This window comes from Rhagoletis pomonella, unplaced genomic scaffold, assembly GCF_013731165.1.
Source record: "Rhagoletis pomonella isolate Grant_MI unplaced genomic scaffold, Rhpom_1.0 Rhpom_scaffold_00002, whole genome shotgun sequence".
In the NCBI taxonomy this organism is placed as follows: domain Eukaryota; kingdom Metazoa; phylum Arthropoda; class Insecta; order Diptera; family Tephritidae; genus Rhagoletis; species Rhagoletis pomonella.
The window spans coordinates 104,163,278-104,172,251 of NW_023458556.1; the positions used below are offsets into that span (position 1 = coordinate 104,163,278).

The 8,974-nt window shown below is 40.3% G+C and overlaps 1 long non-coding RNA gene across 1 annotated transcript; it reads left to right on the plus strand.

Annotated features, from left to right (window-relative positions):
• The first annotated feature begins 3,884 nt into the window (after positions 1-3,884).
• Positions 3,885-4,309, plus strand: LOC118734806. Its single transcript, XR_004992444.1, has 2 exons — positions 3,885-4,183; positions 4,258-4,309. It is a non-coding gene; the product is annotated as an uncharacterized LOC118734806 (long non-coding RNA).
• The last annotated feature ends 4,665 nt before the right edge of the window (positions 4,310-8,974 follow it).

Consider the following 8,974-nt stretch of genomic DNA (forward strand, 5'->3'; position numbering starts at 1 on the left):
AAGTCATAGCTATGATGAGGAGTGAACCATGTCTCAGAGACACATACTACATCAACATTATACGATTCAAAGAAGTACCTAAACTCATCAATCTTTTTAGGTAGACTTTGACAGATGTGACAGATTTTCAGCCCATGCCTTTGCTTACTTAAAATTCGGATCATATTAAATGTATTGTCTTTGGCACAGTCTTTCCTATTTATGTTGTTATACACTATTTTTAAAGAGAACGATATTGCATTTCAAAAGGCGAATTACGACTGTATCGGCTAAAAAAGTATATGCCTAATGTATCTACGAGTATCGGTTGCGTGCAAATAGAATGTAGAGGTACTATAAAGGGAAGAGAGAGAGAGAGAGAGAGAGAGGAATATCTTCAACTTACACTAACAGGTCTATTCTGCACGTTACCGAAGATTTTGTAACCGGAAAATTTCATTACCAAAAAATGTTACCAGTTCTTGTCACCGCGATTCTAGGTACGTTGGTAATGCCGTTAAAATATTCAGCAATTCAGCTATGAAGAATTGTGGAAATTCTGGCATTGCATATTTCACGGGGAAATACTTTGTTACCAGCTTATCAGATAGTAACAAAATTTACCGTTTACAAGAGTACACAGAATTCGAAAAGGGGTTAAAATTTGACAAGAACTTAATTTACCGGTTACAAAACTTTTATTACCAGCGCAGAATAGACCTGTAAGTCATGTATACTTATGAACTAATCTCATTACATTTATCATTATGTTATTACTGTTGTTGCTGAGCGCTGCAATTTGGTTAACTTCGTCTTAGTATTGATTTGAGTCTTGTAAGTATTAAATACAAATTTTCGAAATATCTAAATTTTTTACGCCTCCATGATGCGTAAATGTTCAGACATCAATGTGGCAAAACCAGAGCTGAAAATGAAATTTCGTTCGAAGTGGCTAAATAAATGTTCGTGGCTGCAGAACAAAAATGGAGAGTACTACTGTATTTTATGCAACAGCAACCTGACTAACCCATTTGCGCATTTGAAACATCATGCTTCATCGAAGAAACCTCAGCGAAATCTTGATAAAAAAAGAAATCAGGAATGGTATTTTCAGGGATAGTAGTCGGGAGTTTTATTTCAAATTTTAGCTTAAGTGGAACGTTCAATCACTTTTTTTCTTGAGTTTTTGACACTTTGACCACGTTTTTCTCAAAATCTGGAGCTGATAGCATCTTTTGTAGAATATATCTGTCGGCCGCTGTGGTGTAGTGGTAAGAAGTGCGCGCTTCCACTCCGCAGCACCTGGGTTCAAGCCCTGGTCAAAGCAACATCGCAAAAATTTAGAAAAAACGTTTTTTCTTAACAGCGGTCGTCCCTCGGCAGGCAATGGCAAACCTCCGACTGTATTTATGCCATGAAAAACAGCTTCTCATAAAAATACAATCGCCGCTTTGTGTGACAACATCAAGGCACACGCCACAAGTCGGAGGAGAAGCTCGGCCAAACACTAACATATGTGTAAGCGCCAATATATTATTATTATCATATGTTCAACACATACAAGTCTATCAAAAACGTCTTCAACATTTGCCGCATCCAAGTCAGTGTTGTCCTGTGTTATCAACAGCAAAGGAAATCCGAACTAAACTATGGATACGCAATGTTTGAGTTGGCGTCACTTTAGCCACGATTTAAAAAAAAAGTAAAGCAAAGCTTGATATGCAAGAGAAAAAGTAATTTCTTTCCTCGTAGCATCCTCATTCTGTGAAGTCGAAAAAAAAGAAAATGGTGGAGAAGCAGAGCTGGGCGATAAGGATTACGATTACTAAATGATTAGGATTGCAGTAATCCCAACAAGGTAATAAAACAAGATTACGATTACAGTAATCCTTCATCGCACGAACTAAGATTACGATTACTGTAATCGTAATTTTAAAAAAGTCAAAATTACGATTACTGTAATCCTAATCCAAGTTCGTTCGAGAAACGATTACTTTAATTGTAATCCTGTACTTTCTGTTATAAGGATTTAGATAATTACATATTGTCCTCATATTATCGTTAAGCGCGCATTTATATTTCGCAAATTTATAGAATTACTTCGTTTAACATTGCTCAAAAAATTTTAATTAGAAAAATTTTAACTTTAAAATTATTATAATCATTCATCGAACAAACTTAGATTACGATTACAGTAATTGTAATTTTAAAAAATTAATTTAATAATTTTTGAAATTGCGATTAAAATAATCGTAGTCCTAGATGCAATCGATTACACATGTAATCCTTATCGCCCAGCTCTGTGGAGAAGAATAAAAAATTATAGTTTAAAAAACCTCGCAATTATAATTTCCATTCGTACTGTGATCAGGTATGTAACTTGAGCATAGAAATCGCTGCATTTTTTAGGCGCATCAATATTACATAGTTACATCCCGAGCTAATAAAAGGGAGGTAAAAAAACAAGAATCTCATAATCAATCCGGCTATGTACATATCGTCACCCTCATGCCAGAAACATGAATGTACCAATTTATCAGTTTTGAGTTATGTATTTGGTTCACTTGATTAACCTTTGGATGTTTTATGTTATACCAAAACTCAGAATAACATAATGTAGAGTTACGTCTCGTAAAAAAACTTTTGATTTGTAGTACATCTAATGTAACGCCTTACGAGTGGCAACCACGATTTGGGTGGCAACCCCGGTCTCCTCGAAATGGTGGTGGTCGAAAAATGACAGTTCAACTGTTTCCGGTGTAATTTGATTATTATTTCGATCGGTGCGATTCTGTCCACATGTGACAGAAGTTAATCTAAAAATAAATTCATCATCCGATTCGGATTATAAATTCAGGTGTGAGGCTTATACTCCACGTGACCAGCGAAATCGACAATACCTGTTATATTCGCGGAAAAGCCGACAATGACAGCTAGAATGACGCGAAACCAGATTATGGCTGCACTTGCAGATGCAGGAGTGGCTTTTGATAATGAAGCCACTTTGGTGCAACTCCGTGGGCTCTACGAAAGGGCACAACGCGGCAGCCTACCTCAGCAGCAACGCCCTGATGCTTTACAGCAGGCAGATGCACCACAGCAGCCAGATGCTCCACAGCAGCCAGCAGTACCACAGCAGCGCCCGCAAATTTTTCAGCAGCCAGACGTGCAACAACAAGGGGATGCGATACAGGCACCAACAACTATGCGCCGCCAGCTTCTGGAGCAACCGCCTCCAGTGGGGTCGGAGCGCTCGTCGCCGTCTACGGCCCGTCAGCGTTTATCTGAAGCTGAGGAAGAAGAAGAGCTACTAAACCGACAGCTAGCCATTGCCCGCAAAAGGCGAGAGCTGCAAATATTGCAACAGGAGCTGGGCGTCAATGAGAAACGTTTATACCTGGCCATTCTGGATGCTATGGTCGTCAAGTTCGATGGCTCGGAGCTACAAGACGTACGCAAGTGGACTGGTGACCTAGAGAACGTCTTCGAAGCGTACAATTATGCTGAACGCGACAAGCTAGTGGCAGCCCGCCACTTAATGACTGGGCAAGCGAAGCGTTTTGCATCCATCATAACGGTGCGAACGTATGGGGAGCTTAAAGCGGCATTATTGCAGGAGTTCGAAAGGGCATTTTCTATGCAGGATGTGTTTGCGCAATTGAAAGCACGCACGATGAAGTTAAACGAAACGCCCCGACAATACATTATCGAGATGCAGCTTATCGCTAGTCGCTCCAACATTCCAGAACTGGAATTAATCGATATAATAATCGATGGTCTCCAGGACAAGTCATCGCAGGTATCGATGCTTTACAGTGCCACCACTGTAGCCGAATTGAAGTTACTAATGGAACGATATGAGAAAAAGAAGCGAATCAAAACTCAGTTCGCTAATACATCCACTGGCGGAAAACAAAAGGAAGGAGCAGCAGCTGGTAGCACCCAGGGCGGTGCAATTAAACAAGAAAATGTCCGCTGTTTTAATTGCTTCGCGTACGGGCATTTCCAAAGCGCCTGTACGGCACCCAGACGCCATCCAAATGCTTGCTTTGTGTGCAATGAAGTAGGGCACACTCGATTCGATTGCCCGGAAAAGAAGACCAGAGGAGTAGCGGCGGCCGTGACAGCAGTAGAAGCAGCAGACGAAAATCTGGAAGATCGTCTAGTACGTAGAGTAGTGGAGCAACTTACTGCAAAAAATTGGGTGAGTGTTGCCTTTTATTTACAGGATAAGTGCACTGAACCAACCTATTGTTATGTTCTCTTTGATACCGGCAGTCCGGTTAGCTTTGTGCGGAAGTCCTGTGTGCCTTCTGGCTTTATTAATAAACAACAATCAACTATATACAGAGGCGTTGGAAATAAACGATTATTTACGTACGGAACGATTACGTGTAAAGTTTTATTTCGGGGAAGTGAAGTTAAACATAAGTTTTTAATTTTACCCGATGACCAAGCAATAGTACCTTGGTTATTCGGACGAGACATTTTGAGCCGAATGGGCATTAATTTATTTAAAATTATTAATGTAAAGTATGATTTAAATGAATTACTTGATTTGCGCAATAAAATAGCAACGAATAAATATGTTAATGACATTTTCAGTGCACTTAACTTGTTTAAAATTTCAAAAGAATCGGATACAAATTTTGTAAGAGCTGTACCCAGCGAGGGAAATCTGCTTGATGAAAGTGGGGAAAAGCTGGCGTTGGTTGAGACCGACGAGATGACAGAGGAGGAGTTAGACAGTGGGGGCGGGAAGAACGTTCCATTGAGACCATACGATATAAGTGATCAGTTGACAAGACCAGATGCTGACGCAGTAGAAAGGGTAATTCTTAAACATTATACAGAAGTAGTGGAAGGTAAAATGCTGAAAAGTTACTTTATGAAGATTTCGGTGAAAAGTGACACTCCTGTATATAGCGTTCCACGGAGACTGTCATTTAAAGAGAAAAAGGAAGTGCAAGAAATAATTGACAGTTTATTATTGCAAGGGATTATAAGACCCAGTGAGTCCCCGTATGCGTCGCCGATAGTTCTAGTTAGGAAAAGGGATGGGAAGTTACGGATGTGTGTAGACTATAGAGAGCTAAATAAAATAACTATTAAAGATCGGTTCCCGTTACCCTTAATTGAAGACTGCCTAACGTACCTGGCAGGGAAAAGTTATTTTAGTACGTTGGACTTACGAAATGGGTACCATCAGATTCCGATGCATGTAAACTCAATACCGTTGACAGCTTTTGTGACACCGATGGGGCAATATGAGTACAATTTTGTGCCATTTGGGCTGACTAACGCCCCGGCTGTCTTCCAAAGACTGGTGAACCAAGTTCTGAAGCCATTGATTAGCCGTGGGGAAGTGGTGGTCTACTTAGATGACATTCTAGTGGCCACAGGCACCATTAAGGAGCATAGTGAAGTGTTAGGGCGAGTGTTACGATTACTTGCGGAGGCAGGATTGAAACTGAACTTTGATAAATGCAAATTTGCGTATCAAGAGTTGGAGTATTTAGGTTATAGGATCAGTCGTAAAGGAATCCGCCCCAGGCAAAAGACAGGTAGAGGCCATCAAAACATATAGTGAACCACAGACGGCCAAACAAGTACAACGGTGCCTTGGGTTATTTTCCTATTTTAGGAGATTCGTACCAAATTTTTCACGAATAGCTAAACCACTTAGTCGATTGCTGGGTAAAAATGTCCGATTCGAGTGGACAGCCCAGTGCAAGGACGCTTTTCAGACTCTAAAGAACCGACTGGCGGAGTCGCCCGTTCTGAGTATATTTGACCCGAATCGTGAGACTGAGCTACACACAGACGCCAGTGCGCATGGATATGGGTCCGTCTTGCTGCAGAAGCAGTCGGACCATAAGTTCCATCCAATAGCATATTTTTCAAGAAGCACCACAGATGCCGAGACGCGTTACCATAGCTTCGAACTGGAAACGTTGGCAATAGTAGGGCTCTGGAGCAATTTAGAGTATTTGTCCATGGAATCCCGTTCACCATTGTGACAGACTGCAATTCATTCGTATTGGCTCTGAGCAAGAAACAGATTAATCCACGGATTGCTCGGTGGTCCCTAGCCTTGGCAGAATTTGATTTCAAGATTAAACATCGGTCAGGAGAGCAGATGGCACATGTGGACGCACTAAGCAGGTCAACATGTGTAGGCACAGTGGAGGAAAGTGAAGTAGACGTTAACATTCAGATAGCTCAGATGAGAGTCCCGGAAATTAAAGAGTTGAAAAAGAAGTTGGAAGTGGCTGAGGTGTCTGGATTTGACATGGAGAACGGACTGGTGTTCCATGTGGAGGATGGTAGGCGGCAACTCTACGTACCTAGGGAGATAGAAAATAATGTGATTCGATTAGTACATGAGACGTATGGTCATTTAGCGGTGGATAAATGCGTCGACCAGATAAAGAAACACTATTGGTTTCCGGGGTTAAGAAAAAAGGTTAAGAGTTTCCTAGCTAATTGTTTGAAGTGTATTTATTATTCAGGCCAGGCTAGAAGCAATGAAAGGTGTTTGTATAGTATTCGAAAGAAGCCCGAACCATGGGATACTCTACACATCGATAATTTTGGTCCTCTGGAAACGGTGAGGTCTAAGCGCCGGCATGTTCTGGTGGTCGTAGATTCATTTACCAAGTTCTTTAAATTATACGGTATAAACACTAGTACAAAAGAGACCGTATGTGCGTTGCGCAAGTACTTTACCGATTACAGCCGGCCCCGAAGAATTATCAGTGATAGAGGGTCTTGTTTCACGTCTGTTGAGTTTAGGGAGTTTTGTAGGCAGCATCATATAGAACACGTTTTGAACGCTGTAGCGTCTCCGCAGTCAAATGGGCAGGTCGAGCGGGTGAATAGGGTCTTGAAGAGTATGTTGGCCAAACTCACTGATCCTATTGATCATACAGATTGGAAAAAGAGACTTGTCGACGTCGAATTTGCTATAAACAACACGGTCCACAGTAGCACCAAACAGACTCCCTGTAAATTATTGTTCGGTGTGGAGCAACGGGGACACGTGGTTGACGAGCTAACCGAGTATCTGCAAGAAAAGTATGTTAGTGAAACAGTAGATCTGAAAAGGACCAGGGAGCAGGCGGACGAAGCTATTCAAACGTCACAGCAAAGAAACGAACGATACTTCGACCGCACTCACAAACCGGCCCAACAATTTGAGGTTGGCGAGTTTGTCGTGATCAAGAATGTAGACACTACAGTGGGTAAAAATAAGAAGCTTATTCCCAATTACGTCATCCAGAGACAATTAGGGCACGACCGTTACGTTGTAACCGACATAGAAAATTGCCAGAACACACAGATTCCTTACAGCAGTATCCTTGACTCGAGCAGACTCCGACGCTGGGTGCAGTTCAGCCCGAGTGGCGATGATCCGAGACAGGAAGGCAACAACTCTTTAAGCCCAGACGACGAAGTAACTAATTATTCATGTAATGATGACGAGTGTACCGACTATGAGTATTTGGAAGAGACCGAGGAGCCCCACTAGAGGCAATCGTAGGCGATTGTTTTGTCAGGTTAAGGCCGAATTATAGTACATCTAATGTAACGTCTCACGAGTGGCAACCCCGATTTGGGTAGCAACCCCGGTCTCCTCGAAAAGGTGGTGGTCGAAAAATGACAGTTCAACTGTTTCCGGTGTAATTTGATTATTATTTCGATCGGTGCGATTCTGTCCACATGTGACAGAAGTTAATCTAAAAATAAATTCATCATCCGAGTCGGATTATAGATTTCTCAAAATTTTCATTTTTACACATTCATGTTTCTGGCATACGTGCGACGATATGTAGGTATGCAATGTATGTACCAATTGCTTTATTTTCCCGTAGTACTTAACGACTTCAAACAAACGAAAATAATTCTTCTCTAATAATATGCCCAACTTCTATTGGCTTGTATTCATACTTAAAATTATACTCACTTTGCATACGCTTAGGTGCGTCAGTTAGGTTTCGCCACAGGGTGACAAGGCTGATGTTGCGATTATGCCTTTTACAAAAACATTAAGTATGCTGCTTATACACAAATCCTTAAATCCTTCGCTATTTTTTGTTTTTAACTTATTTCAAGTATTTTTTTTTTCAATCACAAAACTTGCATTTGTTTACTGTTATGAATGGTATTTATATATTATTTTTTTTTAAATAAAATAAGTTTGCACTTTCGTAACTTAGATATATATAAACAAGTCTACACGTATGTTGTTCAGAATGACAAAACAATGTCGAGAGGATTTGAGGACTTGTACGTCCTATTTGGCGGTAATGATATTATATATGAAAAAACAGACAGTGAGTGCTAGGAGTGGGTATAAAGTTTTCCTGCTGTAATCACGTGGCTCTTATATGTATATTTTGTTGTTGTTCCTTTTATATTTCACTAAACTATGAACGAAGATATTTACAAATTATGCAAGTTATATAATGCAGGTTATTAATTCACATACATACTCACTATTTATACATATGTATGTTTGTACGTTTGTACGTATGTATGCAAGTATTTTTTTCTTGTTTTCATACATACTTAATTTTGAATTGCACGACCCACTCCGTTGCTTATGCCAGGATTTTAACTCTCATTCCGGCGCGTTTGATATATCAGATCCGCTTTTCAGCATTAAGAAATCGATACTGTCCTCTCTCAATAAATGAATCATTAAAATAAAGACATAAAATCGGCTGGTGAATTAAGTTCTGTAGCTGAACAGTTTTAGATCTCGACACCTAACAAACTCCTGCCTATCGTTACTCGGCGCAAAAAATTGAAAATACTGGTTTCCGTACGTCATGCGGACTGCGCCCCTCATGCGGATGGGCGGGAATGGAGGGTAAAAACCGTTGGGATTATTATTATTATGTATGAACATATGTGTGTATGTATACATATTTAAGCTTGTTTAATAACTAATATTTTTTTTTATTTTGTTGGTATTTCTTTCTGAAAAGTT